General features: G+C 36.9%; 1 protein-coding gene across 4 annotated transcripts in view; it reads right to left on the reverse strand.

Annotated features, from left to right (window-relative positions):
* Nucleotides 1-15,761, reverse strand: part of PCMTD1 (protein-L-isoaspartate (D-aspartate) O-methyltransferase domain containing 1) — a 62,129-nt gene extending 46,368 nt beyond the window's left edge. For 2 of the 4 annotated variants that reach the window (XM_040625714.1, XM_040625715.1), the window contains exon 1: nucleotides 15,539-15,672. The gene's annotated coding sequence lies outside the window, so the exon portion shown is untranslated. Of the gene's footprint in view, nucleotides 1-15,538 lie in introns of all 4 variants that reach the window. The other 2 variants (XM_040625716.1, XM_040625711.1) reach the window with 2 other exon arrangements.
* Between the last annotated feature and the right edge of the window lie 8,736 nt (nucleotides 15,762-24,497).

Genomic DNA, 24,497 nt, shown 5'->3' on the forward strand with positions numbered 1-24,497 from the left:
AATGCCCAATTTAAACTATTACAGAAAACATAATAATTAAAAGTTAGATAGCTAAATCATTTTCTCTTACTTGAAGCTATTCATTGTCTTCACAGGAAAGTTTATGAATTATTATCAATCTCTAAACAATAATTATATAACAATGTATTAAATATATCTAGACTGAATCCACACAGGTTATAGTGGTGAGTTACAACATCAACCAATGTAAAATTCTGGTCTGAATTCAACAGGATTTATATCAACAGGAATGTAACAATTTTACTTTACTCATTTGCTAACCTTAGATTATTTATAGATTGAATACTAGTATATCAAATTATAATGATTTCATATCAAGTTATAGATTCATTATTGAGTTACATTCTAATAGAATGTTTTCCAACATAAGCAAAAATTATACATAAAAGATCAGATAATATAGTGTTGATTCTAGATTGGAACCCTAATTCTATAAATTCTAGCTATGTTAATATTAATAATAATAATTACCTCACAGGATTCACGTGAGAAGTATCCGAGATGATGTATGTAAACTGCCTGTAGTCCCTGGTCATGTACCAAGTACTCAATAGGTGTTACCTGTTTCTATTAACACAGGCCTACTTCATCCTCTCACAAAAGAACATGTTCCCATCTCAAGAAACATTTGTTCAATGTATAAAAATCTGTATCTAGTAATAATATATAATATATATGAAATACTTCAGATTTTAGTTGCCAATTTTCATTAAGATCTCAACAGTTCTATGGTGTTTCTGAGGGAAACCAAAGCATGGAAAGATGGGGAAAGACCATGGGGACATATCTTGAGATGCTGGATGGAATTAGAGAAATCAGTATGAACTCATTATTTGACTTGGAGAGCTGTGTGTGCGTGTGTGTATATATATATATACACACACACGCACACACAAACGCACGTACACAGAGAAAAATACAAAGCCATAGAAAACACATATACATACATACTTTTCCTTGTTTATGAATGCCTAAAAGATAGACAATGATTCAAAAAAAAAAAAAAAAACCCAAGCTCTTCTTGAAAAGGTAAGTAGGAAAACATGTTTTGCATTTTTATTTGCTGCATTTTCCTATCTATTAATAGTAATCTCCCCATTCCCCATTCTGCAGACACTAGGGTGTCCACCCTTTCATCAGCAGCAGGGACGCTGGCATCTCTGCTGCAGTCTTCTCTGCTCCCAGCTCTCACAAGCATCCTGGGCATCTTCGACAACTATTCAAGCCCCAAAAGTACAACCATCGCAATGCCTTAAACTCCAAGGACCTATTCACTCACTGTCCAATCTCTGTATCCTTATTTAATTCCACAATCACATCTTACATCTAATTTGCCCATTCTTTTTCTACCACTACATTTAATCTTCAGTGTCACTAGTGCTACAGCAAAGGTTTTCCATAAAAGACCAAACAGTAAATACATTAGAATTTGCAGGCTTTAGTTTCTGTTAACAACTACTGAATTCTGTGCCCTATAAGAGCAAAAGCAGACACAAACAACATGTAAATGAACGTATGGCTATGTTCCAAATTTTTTATTTATTCATGAACACTGAAACTTCAATTATATATAATTTTCACATATTACTCTTTAAATTTTTTTTCCAAACATTTAAAAATGTAAACACCATTCTTAGTTTGCAGACTATTCAAAAACAGGCAGTGGGCCAGGCTAGGCTCATGGGCCATAATTTGCTGACACCTATCAGGATCACTTTTGCAAATACTGTTAAGTATAAAGAATTACACAAAGGTTAGTAAAATGCCCAAGAGATCTTAAAAATGTGTTCAGAAAGCCAACCTAAAAGCAACCTAGGCATGTATACTACATTTTCTAAATCATTCCTGTGAGGTACAGACCTAACTAGCATTAGGTTACAAGAGCTTTTTTGACCCTTCTTTTTTTTTAACGATTTATTTATTTGAGAGAGAGAGACTGAGAGTGGGAGAGAGCATGGGGGGGAAGGGTCACAGGGACAAGAAGACTCCCTGCTGACCAGGGAGCCCGTTGTGGGACTGGATCCTGGAACTCCAGGACCATGACTGGAGCTTAAGGCAGTCGCTTTCCAACTGAGCCACCCAGGTGCCCCAGCATATTAATTCTTTATAGTTGAAGTACTGCGGCAGTTGCAATAAAATGAATAGAATAAAATGAGTCAAAAGCAAACTATAGCTTTCCCGGGCTATCCAAAAGTAGAGTGTTCCTATGAAAACTTTCCTAAGCCAAACTGGCATAAAGCAAAAGGTATCCCCTTGCTTTCCGATGCCACTTTGGTTTAAGAAAGACCTACATTAGTATGGTAATGGCACTTTTCCTAAAAGTAAAAATCCTCTATAGATTTCTTTCAGTTAATGAAAACAGGTACTAACACAGGTCTTTTGTAAAAGCTAAATGGCACAATGCAACCTTTCAGATAGTGGAAGATACCTATATATTGATAACATGTGAAAATGTGAAATCTCATTCTAGAACTTTAAAGTTTGTTATCCATGAGACCAAAGGCATAATCCATATAGTTTTCTGTGCATATAAAACCCAAACAAAATACACCACTTTGATATTTGTGAAAAAGTCAAGAAAAATAATAAACTGTAAAGAAGAAAACCTCTAAAATTATCCAGTTCACCCTGTCATGCATGGGGCAAACTAGTTGTTCAAGGTCATACTAACAGAATTCAAGGGTCCAGAGTCTTGGTTGGGTTTCTTTCCAATACATTATAAAATAAAAAAAGTGACACTTTTCTGAGATAACATGTGCTTGTCTACTGTTTCTAAAACAACAAAACCCTCATATTGTTAAAATAACACAGGGAAGAAGTGTAGAGTCCTTACTAAAAGTGTAGACAGAGCTGCTAATTTTCAAGCCAGTGTAGTAAAAAGAAAGAAGCGTGTTCAAATATTTGGTCCAGGAACTAGAACTCCATTTTGATATTTAAATGTGAGAGAATACAGGAGGCCAACAAGAAATAGTCAAGATCAGTGACTGGAACAAAATATAGAAATAGCAATTGGCCTTTAACTCAAAAGGAGTCTACCATCATTTTAACTGGGAGAAAGGTTTAGAATGGCAAAGGGAGCAAAGCAATGAAGATAGGTTTTAAAAGCAGCAGCAATTCACTGCCCTGATTCTGCCAGAGACAAATTAAGTACAAATCAAAAATATTCTACTTGCAGAGAGTAAATGATGGTTAGCAGGGGATGGGGAGTGGGGGATAAGACTGATGGTGTTTAAGAGTACAAGCTTACAACGAGCAGTAAGTCATAGAGATCTAATGCACAATACAATAAAGACAATATTGTACTATAATTACATAGTATGACAAATATTGCTACAAAGACAATAACATATGAATGTATCAAAGTAACACATCTTACACATTAAATTTATACTGTGTCATATGTCAAATATATTCCATAAAAAAATAGAAAAAAAATTCTACTTCCTGTATCAATTCTTACTGGGTAACGATCAGCCACAGCATGAGCAGATGGTGCCAGAGACACTGCAGGAGAAAAGGGCTTTGCTTCTGGGTCTGGTGCACTGCTTGGCAGGCTCCTGCAGTGCTTAAGGGTTCTCCACCAACACACTCCTACAGGGCACAACAGCCAGCAGCTTCCCCCAGCGCCCTCCCTTGGATGGTTTGCAGAAGACAGCCTTCGGTAAAACACCTCTCTATGAACATCTTTCCCCTGGTACCCAAAAGCAGATTTCTGGCAATTCCATTAAGGAGTCACCACAGCAACTTCCTTGCTATCCAGTGAGCCACACATCTTCTCAACAAGGTCCAGATCTCAATCCTGGGTGGGGCTCTTCCTTAGGTGCTTAATCTTGGCCTTTAGGGGTAGAGGCTAATCCTTGTATCTTTTTCCATATTCTTTATTTTTTTTTAAAGATTTTATTTTGAGGGGTGCCTGGGTGGCTCAGTTGGTTAAGCATCTGCCTTCAGCTCAGGTCATGATCCTAGGGTCCTGGGATGGAGCCCCATGTCAGGCTCTCTGCTCGTCGGGTAGCCTGCTTCTCCGCCTCTCTGTCTCTCATGAATAAATAAAATCTTTAAAAAAATAAAATAAAAATAAAGATTTTATTTTGAAAGAGGGCAGGCAGGAGGAAGGGGGAGGGAGGTGGAGGGAGAGAGAGAATCTCAAGGAGACTCCATGCTGAGTGCAGAGCCCAACTCAGAAGCTTGATCTCACAATCCTGAGATCATGACCTGAGCGGAAATCAAGACTAGGATGCTTACCGGACTGAGCCACCCAGGTGCCCTATTTTCATATCCTTCAGAACTCTCGTTACTTACTAGCCAATCCTGTTAACACTTCTTTACATCAAACTTTCCCTGTTCATATTACCCTGTGGTTTCTCCTTCCTGTTTGAACTAGACTGATACAGTGCTGAAAAGCATTAAGATGACACTCAGGTCAGTGAGGGAATGAAGAGCAAGCAGACAGGCAATAAAATGAACTGTGAGTACAATAGATACTGATATGCTGCCAGCCAAAACATCCACAATCCCTTGGATTTGACTTAAACTGCCATGTCCTGAAAACACTCTTGGTTTTGGTGTTTTGTTTGGTTTTGTTTTTAACTTCTAAGTATTTGAGTGTGTTTTATCTTAGTTTCACGGCAAAATGTTGTCACCAGCTTTTCTGTGCTATGAGAGCTGTCCATCCTGATCACAGAGGAATGTTAGATAGCCAAGTGACTAAAAGTACTGAGGGCAGCAGCTGCCCATTCTGCCATCTTAAATTCCCGCTCAGGAAATCCATCACTGTCAAACTTTTAGAAAGCAAGATGGCTTAGTGGCCTCATCTACTGGGATCAGCTTAAACATGAGCTTGTTAAGTGAAGTACATGATCCTTCTGATGCCCATTTCCCCTCTATAGACTTTAATGATTATTAGCACACCTGGAAAAGGACAAAATAAAACCACTGAAAAACTCATTAAATTTCGTGCATGCATGGTAGGCAAACTAAAAATAAAAACCCACAAAGTAATAAAGGAGCAGATTAACAGTAAAGCCAAATTCTTGAAACAAATGCCGGGGATAAGTAATGGTAAAGGTTACCTTTTCTTGTTAGTGGCATTTCAAAGTAAAAGAAGAGAGCAACAAAAAATATTTCTTGGAAAAAGCAGTCCCAGAGTTGGAGAAACATAGAAGGAAAACTAAAGATATAAGCAGGCAACTAAAGAATTCAACAAATTTACTGTATCACTCATTTAGCAAAAAACAATTTTGGAAGAAATCAATAATAAATGACACTAAGCAAGCCATGCCTACTTTGCTACTGTACTACAAATGCAATACACTGGACACCAAAGAGAGATAATTGCCAGAAAGACAGCCTTATATATCTTTTTTTTTTTAAGATTATATTTATTTGACAGAGAGCATGAGAGCATGCGCACAACCGGGGGGAGCAGGAGAGGGAGAAGCAGGCTCCCAGCTAAGCATGGAGCAAGCCCAATGCGGGGCTCGATCACAGCACCCTGGGATCATGACCCAAGCTGAAGGCAGATGCTTAACCGACTGAGCCACCCAGGTGCCCCAATAGCCTTATGTTTCTATACGGTATTTGTTTTATTTTAAAGTGTGATGGGTTGGAAGGTATATGTGTTTTGGAGGAACAAAAATACTTTCAAGAATAGTAACGTGTAGCAACTTCTCTTATCCCACTACCTTATTGTAATTTCTCCAAACGTGTTTTACAGCTGGTGAGCCTAGGGTAGAAATTCATTTATGTGTATTTACAGGGAATGCACAGTGAATGCACTTTCCTACTAAAAACAAAGCATACGTACAACTTCTTCAAGTACAAGATTCTTGCCTCCCAACTGGAAAGACTCCACGTGGCAAACTGACAAGGATCCCAGCTTCTTCTCTGCCAGAAAAGCAATGTCATGGCTGTTAATATTGTCCCTGCCTTTCTCCAACATAATTGCTTCCAGGATTTTAGGACAGGTCTGTATTTCTCCTTTCCCCTACTCTGCTGATTCAAAGTCATCCTCCTCTTTAGCACAGATTTCCCAGTGCATTTAATAAGTTTCTAGATTATTTTCACAGGGAAAGGGTTCCTGCCATCACTTCGAATTATATTCAAACCCAAGAACCTTCTTGAGACCCCACCTCTCAAACTAGCTACTGTATTCAATTACTCATATTCCCTCTTTAGTGAAAATCCTATTCTGTCACTATCCTTATCAACGTCAATTAGATTACTGTAACTAACTTCACTTTGGTCTTCATACCTGCAGTTTTCCCAAATTCAGTAGCATCCTATATATCACTCTGATTCACATGCCCAATATAACACTTTTATCATTAAAGAAAAGAAGCAGCTCCAAAAATTCAGAGGTGCCTCCAGGCAGCTGCAAAACTGAGACGAAATCCCACCTGGCAGGAGTTCAAGGCCATTATCATTTAAACCCAGTAGTACTAGTTTTATCAGTTTTATAAATGTCATCTTAGTATTTTGTGGGGGAAAGGGATTGCTTAGCAATCATTTCCCTAAGGGATCAAATGGTCTCAATATACTTACCTATATTAGTTTTCTGTCATTGCCATAACAAATCACCACAAACACTAACAGCTTAAATCCATACAAGTTTACTATATTACAGTTCTAGGGGTCAGAAGTCTGACAAAGGTCTCACTGGGCTGAGATAAAGGTGTCTGCAGGGCTGCATTCCTTCCTGAAGGCTTTCACGGGATTTGTTCTCTTGCATTTTCAACTGTCCATCTACTTCTTTGGCTCATGATCCTTTCATCCATCTTGAAAAGCCAGCAACGTCAGGCTGAGTCCTCCTTACTCTGTCTCCTTCTTCCACTTTTAAGAAACTCTGTGATTACACTAGGCCTATCCGGAAAATCCAGACTAGTCTTCCTAACTTAAAAGTCAGGGGATCAGCAACCTTAATTCCCCTTTGCCCTACCAGGGAACATATTCAACAGATTCCAGGGATTAAAACATGAACATCTTTGCAGGGGGAGGGGCATTACTTGTCTACTACACTACCCAAATTTTATTTGCCTTCTATCTCCAGCAGAGTAGGGAATCAAACAAACCCAACTTAAACGTGTAATGTGCAACCCAAGTCTATCCTCACCCATCCTACTTTTCCCCCCAGATACAGGAAAGGAAATAAGAGATCACAAAGATAATCAGTGCAGAGGTATGCTCTCATCCCTTGATAGAACTTGGAATTCATTTTCTCTTATATATAATTTGTGGTCACATTCTTAAGACAGCACAAAGTCCTTTAACTGAATCGATAATAACTATACCATACACTAAGTGTAAAAGAACCTTACAAAGACCCTGAAATTCAATTTGAAATACCAACTGCAAACACTGTACCATATAAAACCATCAACCTTTTGTTCTGGTTATTATCAAGCCATGTAATCATTTTCTTTCTTACAAAATATATGCCCAGTCTTAATTACACCACTCGGAAAATTATGCCTAAATTAAACTTGAAGCTTAAAAACTGATAAGGGCTTAGTACTGCTTAAGTCTTGACCTTACTTTTAGAAATGTGGAAAGTAATTATGTGGATGCATTCTGTGTGCTTACAAAAATTCAGTTCAGCATGAGTAAGACGCTGTACATGATAGTCCACACCTTTTCTTAGCTGTTGGTACCTGCCAAGATTTATAGCAGATTCAAAACTGTCAAACTTTAATGTAGTATTATTCCAGATTGGCCTCAAGAGGGAGCAGCATCCTTTTAAAAACAGACTGCCCCGCAGGTAAATGTTTTCAGCGCATCACTAAAAATGAATGGAAAGACACACTAGCCAAAAAATAGGAAGATATTTAGGAACAGGACTTGATTTTAATAAAGCTCTACATAACAGAGGGCACTAATGGATACAGAGGGAAGCAAGACACAGAAGTCTCTCAGAATTAACTATAGGATATACCACCCTTGGGTGGTAACATTCTTGATAATCCTTTGTTTCTCTATCCGTATTTTCTAGTTTTTCTATAGTGAATTCTTACTGTTATTGTATGAAGGAAAAAAAGCAAAAACAAATAACCTTTTACTTATTATTTCTTTTTTTTTTTTTAAAGATTTATTTATTTATTTATTTGACAGAGAGAGAGACAGCCAGCGAGAGAGGGAACACAAGCAGGGGGAGTGGGAGAGGAAGAAGCAGGCTCATAGCGGAGGAGCCTGATGTGGGGCTCGATCCCAGAACGCCAGGATCACGCCCTGAGCTGAAGGCAGGCGCCTAACCGCTGTGCCACCCAGGCGCCCCTTACTTATTATTTCTATAGCAACTAGTAACATGAATGTTAAGTGACCAAAAGAGAATCATAGGTGTACAGAATCATAGGTGCAAATGATTCTAAACTACATAAATCTAAACTATATAAAGTACCATCTAAAGTATATACAGTACCACCATAAAAGGAAATGACATATCTATCAAACATATAAAAACTAATTTTTTAATGCAAATCAGAAAAATACTCAAATCGCATATTTAGGACAGAATGACTGAAAAATGACAAAGAAAACATTTGACTATTCAGTAAGCCATATGGTACCACTTAAGGGAAAAAAAAAAAAGCACAAGTTGCACAACCTTAAATGACTTGTCAGGAGTAACCTGATAAGACTGGCTACAGAACCTCAGTAGCTGCTACGCTTTACACAACAATACTCTGTATTTATAGCACCCTTGGTCTGAGAGAATCAAAAGGCATTCACTATTTACCCTGTATCCCGTCATCACCTTATTCACTTATTATTCCATTCAATTCTGACTTCCATAATTCTTACCACTTGTTACTCAAAAGGATTCCCAATGACATTCTTAAAAGGCATGAATATGTTATTTCTGTTTATATGTAAAAGTCTGAAAGGATTCACACTACACTATTAAAAAAACCATTACCCAAACCACCCATGAGGAACAGATGTAGAGGGGGAGACTTGCTGAAGAAGGAAATTTTCTTTTAATTTCATGCATTTTAGTAATTCAGATCTTATCTTTGAACATACAACAATAATACAATAAAAAAATTAATGACCACATAAAATATATTGCATTGTAGTCCATGATATTTCCTTCTGGATGACACAGGGAATTTAGTTCATCCTCTGAACAGCCGTATTAAATATATTGTTAGAGGCCACAGTCCCAGAGACCAGTTTCCAGATATCAAGGATTATTTCTCAGCACCAAACTTCTAAATACATCCACACACCTTTGTCCAGAGCAGACAACTGGTCATGGGAGCTACCTATCAGCACTGCCATCCCTGGTCTTCCAATTCAACAGCCAACTATGAATTTTAGCAAGCATTTTTGCGTGATTCTCCATTTCTGCCTTCTCTCCATTCACTTAGCTGTTAATCATTACAAGCCAAAAAAGATATCCATTTTATTCCCCACCATGAAACATCCATTTTAGCTTTCAAGCTTTATTTTCCCCTATAAGGAAAGAGCTGCTACTTTTTATTTCTCTTCCTTCAAAGTGTTGCTTCAATGGATATAATGGTAAAAAACTGAAACCATCTAAATGCCCACCAATAGAAAATACGGTTAAATTCCTATATATACAATCTATATATGTAAGCTATATATAGCAAATACATTGAGGCTGCAAAAATATTTTTTTAAAGAATGAAGTTTTTCATCTACTAACATGGACTATTAGTGATAAATCAAGTGAAAAATGCAAGTGAAAAACTGCAGTGTACCTCATCTTTACGTAAGCAGAAAGAGTACTTATTCATATTTATTTGCATATAATAAAAAAATAGTATCTTCTATATCATTCCAGAGATGAATGGCTATCTCCCAGTGGGGAAAGTAGGAGGCTGAGGAGGAGACATTTCCAGTTTATAAAACATTTTGTATGTTTAAAATTTGAACCATGTGACTATATTACCTAATTTTAAATCAATGAATTATTTTGAACTTCCTTAAAACTTTTATCTTCAGATTATTTGTGACTGCTGTTAATACTTAAAAGTTGAGAGCGGGTAGACTGACAAATTAATTACCTTGAGAATCAACCTCACTCCGTTATAATCATGCATTTTAGCATTCCAAAAGAAACCCCAAATGTCTGCCCCAACATCACCAAGATATCCTACCTTGGTGTAGGATATTTCTAACAGCAAGAATTACTGTATTTAATAAAGCAATAACCACTTATTCAGTTGCTAAAATGTAACACAATATAGGATGCAAAGACAGACATAAGAGAAATATAAAATTGTAAACTCTGCAATGGTAACCACTAACACTGATGGATTCAAATATGTCTGAAATTTCACAGGAACTCTTCAGGACACAAAGAGTTATGTGTAATTTGTGTGAGGGCATTTCAGCTAATCATATAGTTGGAGATTCTTGATATCACCAAAAGGCAGAAAATGACACTGCAGTATAAGGAAAGTTTCATTCTACCTTTCATATCCATATGAGCATAGAAGAAACTGAGGCCAAAGAATTATGGTACATTGCAATTCATTTGAAAATGTGTCTTATTCAACAACATGGACAAGAATTCAAATATCAAACCATTAGTTTTAAGAATTAGTAACATAGATCGGTGCATATAGAAAAGCAAAACAGCATTTTTTTAAATAAACAACTTACCATAATTACCTAGAAATCAATCTGAAAATAACTCATTTGATAGCCTACAACAAGACAATCTGGTTTTGTTACATACACACACAATTAAAAACTTCAGTGAAATACTGTGTCATCTAGCAACTAAAATCAAATACTACTTAAATGCCATTAAAGGAGTAGTTGACTACTGATCATTTTCATATTCATTCACGTTTATTTCCTGAGCATCCACTGGAAGATACAACAATAAGATATGGTTTCTGCTTTCAGGCATTTTATAATTCAATTACTGTTAGAGTAGTCAAAAACAAATTCAGAATAGAAAGTTATCATCAAGAGGTTAGCAACTGCACAAATAAGAGCAGACCCTACCACCATGAAAACAAAAAAGAAGGGGCTCTAGGGAAATATTGTGAATGAGCTAGTCTTTTATTTGAAGGACTTCAGGAAGCAGAGATAGGAAAGGGAGAAAATTCCAAGTGGAGATGCATAAGACACCAAGAGTTTACATTCCTTCTGTTCCAGAAAGAATGTAAACACAAGTCTGAATAAAACAAGAATTAAATTTGAGAAAGAGCACTGAGGACAAATAATGGAGTTTTGAAAGGCAACACTGAGGATCAGGGACTTCGTTCTAGAGTTATCAGGAGCCACTCAGTGGAGGCATGGTGTCAAGAACACAGACTTGGAAGACATGTTTGGGATTCAAATTCGTTCTAGAGTTATCAGGAGCCACTCAGTGGAGGCATGGTGTCAAGAACACAGACTTGGAAGACATGTTTGGGATTCAAATTCCAGCTCTTCTACCCACTAGCAACCCTCCAGGCTCATGAAGTCTCAATTTCTTCATCCGTAGAGTGGGAAACTATTTTGAGGACCAAATGAGAACAAAGCATTCAGCATAAAGGCTGACATAAGAAACTATTAGTAAGTGTTTTTTGTTCCATTTGCTCTTGTCAGGCAGAGAAAATATGATCAGGACTGACTTTAGGACAATTAATTTGATAGCAGTATGCATGATGAATGGCAAAACCCAGAGATTAGGGATGTCTTATTAATGGCAGTTGAGGCAACGGGATTAAAAGTATTTTGTTTCGGGGAAAATGGAAAAGCAGCAGGAGAACCTGATTCCTGAACCATAATGCAATAAAATGACAAAGAATTTCTGAGAAACGGGGAGAGCAACAAATCAAAGTTGACCTTTGATTTTCAGCCTAGAAGACTAAGAAAATGTTAAGATCATTAATATAAACCAAGAAAATGAGGGAAGAATTAAATTGCAGAGGAAACAGTTTAGTTCTGAATCTACGGATTCAAGATTCCAAAATGACAGTTACTTACAGAGTTTAGCAAGGAGAACAACAAAAGGCAAGTCTGAAGCTTAGGAAAGACAATGAGGCTGGTGATGAAGAACTGAAGCTTCGGCAGGGGAGAGAATGAACAGTGGAAACCATGGGTGTGCGTAGGACTAGAAAGGAGAAAATACAACTCTAAAAAGAAGTGCAAACTCAATCTAAAGTGACACTTGTATATAAGTGAGATGAGAAAATGAACAAAGCCACAACAAGGTACAAGTCTGAGGTGCTGGCTTGTGGAAGTTACAAAGAAGACAAGGTCTTGCCAGCACTTGGTGCTCATAGTAACTCAGATTATAAGCAAACATGATGATGTGACTACTGTAGGTTTTTAAGAGCCTGCAAGTTACTAAAAAGTGTTAATTATTTCGACTCAACCCCGAGCAGGACACAGCTAACACAGAATAATTATAATTAGATATTTTTCAGTATCTCAAAGCTCAAAATTTAAACTACTAAGTCATCTTGCTTGACATCCATCCACACATTTGACTCTATTAGATTATCTACTATTTGAGGAGACCCCCCCCCCTTCTACTTAAGCCAGCCAATTCTCAGGTTTTCTCCATTCTACTTTGGCTTCCCTTTCATCTCAACTAGCTTACATATATATGAATATATGTCGCCAAAAAAGACTTTCAGGCTAAACTGCAAAATAAACTTTCTATTTCTATCCATCAGATAAAAGATCTCTTACTAATTTTTGAAAATACACACACTCACTGTTGGATTCCCCACCCTTCAACAGCCGAAAACTCAATAGATCTTAACATACTCCAAAGACTTCTTTCTGGTGCCGAAACATTTCTGTACCCAAAACTGTAAAACCCACCCACATTCAATGTTAAATCCAAGAGATAATCAAGAGTAGATATGCCACTTAGATATGAATCCAAATACCATCCTTAACAATTACCAAGAATAAAAACTCAAATATTTTCCTATATGTAGGTTTCTTCTCAAATATACATTACAACTGATACTTTATTAACTTCAGCATTTGCCCTATTTCTTTAAAATACACAGCCATCACATATGCTGGCAAACCAAAACAGATTAATATACCATAATATTAGGAATTATACTTTATTAAATTGTTATGGTGTATTTTTTTAAGAGACTACAAAATACTAAAAATGAAATAAACACACTTTAATCTCTTTAGGGCCCTCTTTGTATTCTTTTATTACATTAGTTTACTAAAGCGCAACTGGGTTCATAAAAATGTTAAATGAGATTATCCATCCAAGTTTGTAAGGAATAAAAGTGCCTGTAAGAGCTCCAATTCACTATAATATCCAAATTTACCATGGCATCAAATAGAGTGACTAACACAATCCCTCTTCTTCTTGGTTAATGGCACCAGCTCAAGAAATATTTTAATAATACAGCACAGAAACCTCATCTAAAACAATACCACAGTTTCATACTATTTATCCTTTAGGCTATTTTTCAATGCATGATTATATTCAGGTCTCTATTTTGTAAGGAATACCTCCAAGCCAAAAGAGGGAAAAACTCCAAGATCAACAATTTTATAAGACAGTTTTCATTAATGAAAGGCAGCATGGCAGAGCAGAAAACACAGGTTCTTGGCTTAAGCCTGAGTCTAATGCAGTCACCACCACTAAAAAGGTGATGAGATCTTGAGCACTTGAATTAATCTCTCAGAGTCTCTGTTTATTAATCCTTAGATTGGGGAGAATGCTACCTATGTTGTTAGAGATAAACAAGAAAAAGAATATTACTACTGACAACTACAACTAAAATGCCATAGATATCGTGGTTCCTTTTAAACATTGCTCCCCAAATAATTACACAATTGGACCTAAGATTTCAGGCTATATATATACATATATATGCTTAGAACCAGACTTCTTTATGATTATCTCACTCGGTTCTATATTTTCTCTGGAAGCTAGCAAGAAGATGAACACACAGTACATTTTTAATAAATACATGCCAGTGATTATATCAACAAAGCCTCCAGCTCTTCTGCCCACAAAAATACAAAATATAATAGGGATTTCCTAGCTTTCTGTCTTATTTAATAGTAAGCAGTGCAATATCACCCTTTCACTTACAGCTTACTCCCTATGGTCTACTATCAAAATATTTAGCTCCTGGCTGTTTTGAAGTTTTGGTTTTTAGCCTGTCTAAAATACGAACTTCTAGGCCACTGGCTTTCTACCTTTTACCTTATCTTCAGACATGAGCAGGTTCATGTTTAAGGAATTGAATTTGTTTTCAACCGACCATACAGAATTTAAATTTACCTTGAAAAATGCACTTACCAAAAAAACAAAAAGAAACTACTTTAGTAACCTGCTTCATGAAGTCATCCAAGCCTCCTGTAAACTACCATAAGCTCTGTGTAAACATATTACTTAACTTGCCTAATATTTAAGTATCCCAATCTGGCTTTAGACAATCTGAAAGTTTTGCCACATTATGTTTCAAAATAATAGCTTGTAGCCCTTTTTAAAAGCTATTTAATAAAAGATTATAGAAAAACTGGAGACAATGTTCAGCAATAAAAAAACACATGGTTTATGTAGCTTTTAAAAAGAATTAAGTATTAATAAAATGGAAGAATATCTGTGAGTATCCCTGGCCAATGAAAAGTATATACTATATATGATCCCAATTTTGTTTTTAAAACATACTTACACGCATAGAAAACTCCTGAATGGCTAAATACCACACTTGTAGACAGTTACCCTGGGTACTAAGAGTGGAAAAATGGGGGGCGGAGGTAAGGAGCAGACGTCTTCATTGTTTAGCTGCTTAATTTTTTTCTTAAAGAGCACGTAGTACTTTTGTAATTAAAAAAATAACTAGGAGAAAATAACATTGGTAAAAGTATACTTTCTCCTCCGTACCCAAATTCTTCTACTGTGTAACTTTAAAAACATAGTTACGATTTCTCAGTTTTAAAAAAGAAGACATACAAAAACACAGTACTGGAAGTTAAAAAAGAAAAATCTTGGATTTGCAAAATTACTCCCGCTGGTTCTACTCTTGGGTCCTCTCTATGCCAGTGTTTGAAATACCCTAAGGACGGGTACCATACTTAAACAGTAGTAAACGCTCAAACAAAAAAACAGAAAGTAAGAAAATGTTAGCTCCTGCTCTAGCCTCGTAAATCCCTTCCCAGCCTCAACCCTCAAGGCTTCCCCGAGCCTACGTAGGCTGGATTCTCTTCCTTCAAAATCAAAACAACAACAGAAAGTCACGGGGTGGAACTGAAAAGGCCCGAAGGGGCCCGTGGGTGTCTTCGGACCGCAGCGTCGGGGGTCCTGGTCCCCGAACCCAGGTCAGAGACCAAGGACCGTCCGCCCCAACCTCCCATACGCTTCGACCCCTCCAGACTTCCTCGACCGCCCTGGACTCCCGGCCCCTTCGACCCTTCCGACCCCGGCCCCCAACCTCCTTCGAAACCCTCAGCCTCTCTCGACTCCCCAGCTACCAACCCTCTCGACCCCCCGCCTGACCCCGGCACGCTCCCCAACCCCCCCGCCCGACCCGCAAGACCCCGAGTCCACAGGCAGCGGCGTTACCTGCGGCGAGGCTGTCCGTCTGGCCCGCCGCAGCGACGCGCAGGGTCAGGCACTAGGACTCGGCGGGCTCCGCGGCAGCCCGCCGCCCCCACCGCCACAACAACACTGCCGCCAGCACCGCCGCCGCCGCAGCCTGGAGGAGGGGCGGGGCCCGGACCGGCTGCTGGGGAAGCCCGACACTCGCGGCCTCCGGAGTCGGCGGGAACCTGGGCATGCGCAGACAGCAGCGGGCGCAAAGACCGCTCTGGGAGGACGCCGGAGTCAACAAGGCTTGGGGGACGCCCCCATCGGCTCCGCCCCCACAGGAATCGCTCCGCCCCGACGCCCAAGCAACGCGAGGTCTTGAAGAGACCTGGGGACTGACCTTGTTGGGAGAGATCCCGCGAGAACAGAGCCTCAATCTCCCAGCCCCCTTCCCGGCGTTAGGACACTCAGGGACTATTGAATAGCTGCTGAGAGGCGGTCGCCGGTATCAGAGCTGGGATTGGGGGTGGAGGCTTCACCCGAGGAAGCTGTTCTATTCCGCGGTGTTTCGGAACAGGGCATCTAGGTGTCGGAGCATCTTCGAGGGTGCTTCCCCGCGGGGTAACTATACAGAAAATTTTGTGGAAAGTGCTCCCCGATTTAACTGAAGAGCCAACGATTTTTCGCCAGATCGTGCCACTGTAAAGTGTCCGCTCAGCATCAGGAAGTTTCCCCAGCTCCCGGTGTTAACGCGTCCGCCGTTTGGGCCCTCGCGTTTCCCTGCGTTCTCGGCCTGGCTCGGGAGTTGATCCTGTTCCCATAACTAACATGCGTGCAATACTCAACAAATTGAGTACCTAGAACCGGTGAAGATGTGTGCCAAGCAAGTTTCTCGTGGCTTGCCTACCCATCCCATAGCCCATTACCAGAAAGGGTTTTGAGGGAGAGGGATTAGCAGCTTGAGAAAGGGAAAGGAGACCAGGGTCTGGAGAGCTGAGAAAATGTTGTCCCACGAACCCAGGCAGTAAACACGCTAGCCACAGTTTTCAGTGGGATTTAGTATGCCTAAATGCAGTATGTCTTCTCGTAAGTACAGTAATTTTTGTGCCAGTGTTCTACTTTCTTACTCAAATCTTTCAGTGTATGTGCCACTCCCGCCCACTAGCAGGTTTGCATTGTTTGAATTTTAGTCGGTTTTGATTTTCAGAAGTGTTAGTGGTTGTAGGCTACCTACCTTTAAAGGTACCTGTGGTAAATTAGAATTAAAACATCTTTGATGCCCAGATTACTGTTTCCCACCATAGCTGATTGTGTGCAAGAGTGGTTAAATAATATATTCTTAAAAGAACAGTCAAGGTCAAAGCTGACATTGCGAAGTAAGAGTTTTGCAAATGAGGAAAGTTGCTGCTAAGGGTGGTCTGCCAGCAATCCAACAACTTTGTGTTATTTTAATGAACTTTGTTTTATTTAATATGAATGCAAATACAGTGGACATTTTGCTCCTAACTGCAAAATCTCTATTCACTTGCCTTCTGGGTTAGAGCCCTTGGTCACAGATTGTTTGGCCCTTGGCCTGGTGCCAGGGCACTTCTCTAACTGTGGTGGGATCATATAACAGTCTTACAGGGTTAGCTTTCTGCTATTCCAAGCAGAAATTTTAGCACATGAAAATACCTGACTGTAAGCAAATTAAGTAGGAATGATTAAGTTAGGAAAATAGTTAAAATCTTTAAACAACAGCTATGAATTTTGCCCAGTTTTTCCTCCACATTAGTATTTATTTTCTCCATTCTGCTGTAGGAATTTTTCAGTTAGACCTTTTTTCTCTTCTTCCTCTACTACATTAAAGTTGAACACAGCTTGTTTTTAATAAGACTACTAGTAAGTACTTTGTTAGTAAACAGGACTAACTGCTATTCTTGTGGGTGAGTAGTTGAACAGCAAATAAGCCAGTAACGTATCTTTCTGTGGTACACACGTCTCATGGTGATGCCCCATCTCCATGATTCAGACCATTTCTGATTATCCCTCGTTTAGTACATTTCATATGTAATTTACTTCTGGTGAGTATGTGTCTTCCTACTAATTTATAATCCACAACGTCTGGACACATGCCCACTGTGTTCACTATTACTTTCCAGTGCCTAGTACAAAATCTGCTTCAATGTTGGTACTTTGCATTTGTTGAATGGGTAAATTTTGGTTTACTGTTGCAGCAAGTCTGGTCCTTGCAACAGAAAAGTAACACTTGGCTATAATAACTTAATTCTCCATACCAGGTTGTTTAAATTTTAATGTGAAGTGGAAAATAATGAAAGTGAATACTTGTGAATACAGAGTACTGGGTAGGCAGGAGCCTTGTATTGTCAGAAATGCTCTGTTACTTGAATGCATAAGACATTCAACAAGTGCTTATTAAATTAAATCAAACTCAGCGTACAAACTACTGTCACCATCCTGGGAGTTCACATTTCCCACAGGCATGGCAGAGTTGCAGTGTGTTTCGTAAGCCTCAAAATTTGAGGTCTTCCTGTGTTGCCCAGATTAACAAATCATCTAGTTATTTGCAAACACCTGTGTTGCATAATAGGCCATCGTTTTGGTTTATAGTGCCAAGTGTGGCCTGTGAGGCCTGAAAAAATTTCCTTATATCTTTCATTTGACCTGCAGTGTCTGGGGAAAACCCAGGACTAAATCCTGCTAAATATGGAACTGTTTTGTTTTACAATTTTATTTCCTCGTACTATTTTCAGTACAGTTACAAGTCCATCATCTCCTGCCCCCCCCAAAAAAACAATAAAAACAAATATTTGCTCTCTAAAGAAGTTTAGTTTCACAGTGCTTCTTTTTCTCTGTTTGAAAAACAAAACGTATCGACATTTCCTTACTGATTTTAAGAAACATAAATGTAGTTTGTTGGGAAAAGGATAATGTTTTCTAAAGTAGAACTAGAATTTGAAAATGAAGGAGGAATCTTAAGATCCTACATTCCAGAGAAGTAATATCTATGTAGTTTACAAATTGAGGAAATAGCAGTCTTTGAGCTGACAGATGAAAACAAATTTCTAACTTCCAACCTTTGTCTATAGCCATTAGCACTTTTTTCTAATTACAAGATCTCTCCCTGGTATTGTATTCTGTTTTTGTGGAATTCCACTTACGATTACTTCACATATTGAGCAACATTATAGTCAAAATTAAGGATCAAGAGCTCTATGACAGCATTAAATTAGCTATTCTCTAGAGAAAAATGAAAAAGACTTTGTTTAAACCAGTGGTTCTCAAAATGTGGTCTGGGATCAGAGGTATAAAATCATAAGAGAACTTACTAGAGGTGCAAATTCATGGCCCTACCCCAATTTAACAAATCCTCTGGATGATTTTGATAAACGCTAAAATTTGAGAACCATTGGTTCAAACCACAAAATGTACATTCTTAGTACATTACTTTTTCTAAAATATGTATAATTCTTATATTACGAAATTAGGTAAAAAAAATAGGCTTCTTTGGTGAAAGGAGTACTCCATTTCTGGTATTTCCAATGTCTGTATTATCCCCTTCTAAGGATTTTACTCAATGCTCATGGACCCACCCCAATATTTTTTCCTTTATGAGCCTTTCTCAATCCTTCAAGCCACAATAGGATGTTTTGTTGCTATCATTGTTCACATGTAAAGATGGTATTTACGATTGCAAATGTGACTGAAAAGACAACCCAAGCAATCCTTTCCATACTGGAAAGTTGCCCAGAATTGTGCACCCCTGCTGCCTTAGTGGGCCTTAATATTAATAACTGTTTATTTTCTTTACTTTCCCCTCAGGAACTACCTAGCCAGAATGCCAAGTTGAATAGTAGACTCCAATATTTTCCCAGCCTTTCCAAGCTATTCTATATTTTCTGAAATTTCTAAATGTGTTTTAAAAAGCTGCAATAAAGCTTATATAAAGTTATAATGAGACTCTTAAAAAAAAAGTGGACTATCAAAGAATATAACTCTTAGGAGACCAAAACAAAAAATGTAAATACACATGCCTTGTCATGTCCTACCACCTCCCTCCACCAAAAATATTCAAAGCAAAATACTGAAAAGCAGAAAAGTTGCTTTTAGCATCTCAGATTCACTAAACATTAAAATACTAAAAATAAAACTATACTTTCCCAGTCATTTGATCCTATTCTTCAAGTGGATACTTGAGGAATTCCTGCCCTATTTAATATTAAAAATGAAACCTGTTTGTTCAGACTACATCCAATTAGAAATGAGTTTTAATTACTCTCTAGTACTTACAAACCATAATATAGGTGCATGTTACATTATTTTTATGTAGAGATCTTTTATCTAATAATACATAAAAATATCAAAGACATTTAAGTAATTGACTGGTTTAGGCCTCATTTCAGGATTTACTAAATTGACTTATGATGGACAATGGATTCCTGCATCAACTCTTTTTTTCTGTTGGCTGGGGAGAAGTCATTATACTTCAAGAGCTGTACAGATAGCTCTTTTGATCACCTACGCTGAGATATCTTAAGGTTACTTATATTGCATTTGCCAAACTCTATATATTAATGTAATATTAAATTGGCCAAATGGTACCTAAAGTGATGTATAATATCCGTTCTATTACTAAGTAATTTGATACTCAGTGAATAAAAGAAAGAAAGGCAAGTACCAGTCTTATTAAAGAAAAAATTTCTTATATATAAAATGATTTGAGAGACTGAGTTATCTAACATGCTGTATTTATGTTTCGATGTCATAAGTCTAAGTTGAATTAGATAATTTATTGCTATATACATTTAAACATATGAAGTAACTATATGAAATAACTATTTGGAAGTAATAACATAAGTACCTTTTTTTTTCAATTTATTTAAACTAAAAAACAATTCACCCATTTCTTTCACCCCCCACGCACCACCTCTGGCTATCACCAATATACTCTCTATATCTATAAACTTGTTTTCTTTTAACTTATTTATCTTTTTTTAGATTCCACATATAAGAGATCACACAGTATTTGTCTTTCTCTGTCTTATTTCACATAGTGTAATACCCGTGAGTTCCATCCATGTTGTCACAAATGGGAAGATTTCCATCTTTTTAAAGGCTGAATACTATTCCATTGTATACATATAACACTGTTACTTCATTCATCCATCAGTGGACACTTAGGTAGTTTCCATATCTTGGCTATTTTAAGTAATGCTGCAATGAACATGGGAGTGCATATATCCAGTTAGTGTTCTCACTTTCTTTGACTAAATACCCAGAAGTGGAATTGCTAAATCATATGGTACTTCTATTTTTAATTTTCTTAGGAACTTCCATATTGTTTTCCACAGTGGTGGCTTCACCAATTACATTCCCATCAACACTGCAGAGTGTTCCCTTTCCCTTTTCTTCACATCCTCGCCAACACTTACTATTTCTAGTCTTTTTTATAACAGCCATTCTAACAGGTGTGAGGTGATATCGGATTGTGATTTTGATTTGCATTTCCCTGATGATTAGTGATGTGGAGTATCTTTTCATGCATCTTTTGGCTATCTTTATGTCTTTGGGAAAATGTCTATTCAAATCTTCTGTCCATCGTTTAATTGAATTGTTTGGGGTTTTTTTCACTATTGAGTCATATGAATTTTTAAAATATATTTTGGATATTATATTAGCCCCTTATCAGATATATGATTTGCAGATACTGTCTTTCATTCAGTAAGTTGCCTTTTCATTTTGCTGATGGTTTCCTTTGCTTTACAGAAGCTTTCTAATTTGATATAGTCCCACTAGTTTATTTTTCCTTTTGATCTCAGATTCAAATATCACTGCTAAGACCTCTGTCAAGAAGGTTACCACCTATTTTTCTTTCTAGAGTTTTTATGGTTTCAGGTCTTATGTACAAGTCTTAAAATCATTTAAGTTCAATTTGTGTATGATGGAAGATAATAGTCCAGTTTTATCTTTTCTATGTGGCTGTCCAATTTTGCCAACGCCATTTATTGAAGATACTGTCCTTTCCCCAACGTATATTCTTTCTTTTTTTGTCATAAATTCACTGACCATGTATGGGTAAGTTTATTTCAGGGCTTGCTATTCTGTTCTATTCATCTGTGTATCAGTTTTTATGCTAATACCATACTGTTTTAATTATTATAGCTTTTTAATATAGTTTGAAGTCTGAGAGTGTGATGCCTCCAGTTTTGTTCTTTATCAAATTTGCCTTGGCTATTTGGGATCTTTTCTGGTTCTACACAAATTTTCAGATTGTTTGTTCTATTTCTATGAAAAATGCTATTGGAATTTTGATAGAAGTTGCATTGAATTCATATATTGCTTTGGGTAACTTGGGCATTTTAACAATATTCTTTGAATCCACAAGCATGGAATATCTTTCCATTTATTTGTATCTTTTTCAATTTATTTCATTAATGTCATATAGTTTTCAATATACAGATCTTTTGCCTCCTTGGTTAAATTTTTTCCTAGGTATTTTATTCTTCTTGATGCAATTATAAATGGATTTTTTTCTTAATTTCCCTTTTTGATAGTTCATTATCTGAATAGTTCATTAACAGAGTTTGGTGTTATACACTTTGTATCTTGCAACTGGACTGAATTAATTTATCCTAATATTTTTTGATGGAGTCCTTAGCATTTTCTGTAAATAATATGTCATTTGCAAATAGTGACAGCTTTTTTTCTTCCTTTCCATTTTGAGCACCTTTTATTTCTTTTTCTTGACTAATTGCTCTGACTAGGACTTCCAATACTGTGCTGAATAAAGCAGCAATAGTAAACATCCCTGTTTTGTTCCTGAACTTAGAGGAAAAGCTCTCAACTTTTCATTATTGAGTATGGTATTACTTGTGGGCTTGTCATAAATGGTGTTTATTATGTTCAGGTACATTCCCTTATACCTGCTTTGTTGAGAGTTTTTATCATAAATGGGCATTGACTTTGTCAAATGCTTTTTCTGCATCTATTCAGATGATCATGTGATTTTTTTTTATCCTTCATTTTGTTAATGTGGTATATCACATTGACTGATTTGTAGATGTTTAACCATCCTTGCATCCCTGGAATATATCCACTTGATCATGGTGTATGATTCTTTTAACATATTGTTGGATTCAATTTGCTAATATTTTGTAGATTTTGTATCTGTGTTCATTAGGAATATTGGCCTGTAATTTTCTTTTGTTAAGGTATCCTTGTCTGATTTTGTATCAGAGTAATGCTGGCCTTGTAAAAAGTGTTTGGAAGAGTTCCCTCCTCAACCATTTTCCGGAAGAGTTTGAGAAGGATGGGTATTCTTTTTGAAGGTTTGGTAGAATTCACCAATAAAGCTTTTGTTTGTTGGGAGGAACGGATACAATCTCCTTACTAGCAATTGATCTGTTCAAATTTTCTATTTCATCATGATTCAGTCTTGCTAGGTATATGTTTCCAGAAATGTATCCATTTCTTCTAGGTTGTTCAGTTTGTGAGCATGTAATTATTTATTATAGTCTCTTATACTTTGCGTATCTGTGATATCAGTTGTAATATCTTCTCTTTTATTTCTGATTTTATTTTATTTGAGTCTTTTCTCTTTTTTCCTTGGTGAGCTTAGCCAAATGTTTGTCAATTTTGTTTACTTTTACAAAGAACCAGCTCTTAGTTTCATTGATCTTTTCTATTATTTGTTTAGTCTTTATTCATTTATTTTTGCTCTTTGTTATTTCCTTACTTCTTACTAATTTGGGGCTTTTGTTCTTTTTGTTGTTGATAATTAGGACACGTAGGTTGTTTATTTGAGGTTTTTCTTGTTTTTTGAGGTAAGCATTTATTGCTATGAACTCCCTTCTAGAACTGCTTTTGCTATATTCTATAAATTTTGGTATGTTACATTTCCATTGTCATTTGTCTCCAGGTATTTTTTTATTTATGCTTTGACACATTGGTTGTTTGGTAGCATGTTGTTTTAATCTGCACATATTTGTGAATTTTCCTGTTTTCTTTAGGTAATTAATTTTTAGTCTCATATCATTGTGGTTAGAAAAGGTATTTGATATTATTTGAATCCTCTTAAACTTATTAAGACCTGTTTTTTGGCCTAACATATGATCTATCTTGGAAAATGTTCCATGTGTGCTTGAGAAGAATGCGTATTTTGTTGCTTTTGGATGGGACAAAAGAACTTTTATTGCTTCATCTTGAACAATTGAAATAATTGTATATTGAGTATATAGTTATCTTGCCTATTTTTTCTCTAGCCCTGGAATTTGTCTTCCCTGAACGTATCAGATTTTGCCTCTCTCTGTAATAGCTTTAAAGTACAAGTTAAAACATTTCTTTATGATGAAATTTACATTGCTTCTTGAAAACAGGATGTTTTCTGGAACTCGAATATGAATATGTGGTTTTCTTTTTCATTAGAATGACAATTTAAGGAGGGGATTGCCCTAATTCGCTAACTATATAAGTATATATGTTAGGTTACTAAAATAGTAGATATAATAAGGATGTTATTTTATTGACAGACAGCATTTAAGATACTCTATATCCATGAAAACTTTTAACCTCTTCTTCTTTTTCCAAGTTTTTATTATCTCTTTTCTCAGGGGTATCCAGCACTAGTGAACAAAAAAAGTAGATTATTCAATTTTCAGAGATCATTAATATTTAAGAAAAGAGAAATGTAATTCTCATCTTGGATCTGGATTCAGATCCATTTTTAGGTTGTTGTTTGTTTGTTTGTTTGTTTTTTAATACCAAGGCTTATTCCAGAGAGCTGCGTATAAACAAACCTCTAGTAGAAACTTGAAGAGTAATGGCATATAACTTTCAAATTTGGTAAGGTCAGTTTTTTACTGAGGAATTGAAGAGAAATACTGGAAGTATATTCATTTCTATATTTCCTATTCCTTGGTACCATGAGAATTATAATCTATAAACAAAGTACTACATTTCTCCTAAGAAGGAGGATGACAGGGAAAGGAGGAGGGAA

This window comes from Ursus maritimus, unplaced genomic scaffold, assembly GCF_017311325.1.
Source record: "Ursus maritimus isolate PB19 unplaced genomic scaffold, ASM1731132v1 scaffold_9, whole genome shotgun sequence".
NCBI classification, from domain to species: domain Eukaryota; kingdom Metazoa; phylum Chordata; class Mammalia; order Carnivora; family Ursidae; genus Ursus; species Ursus maritimus.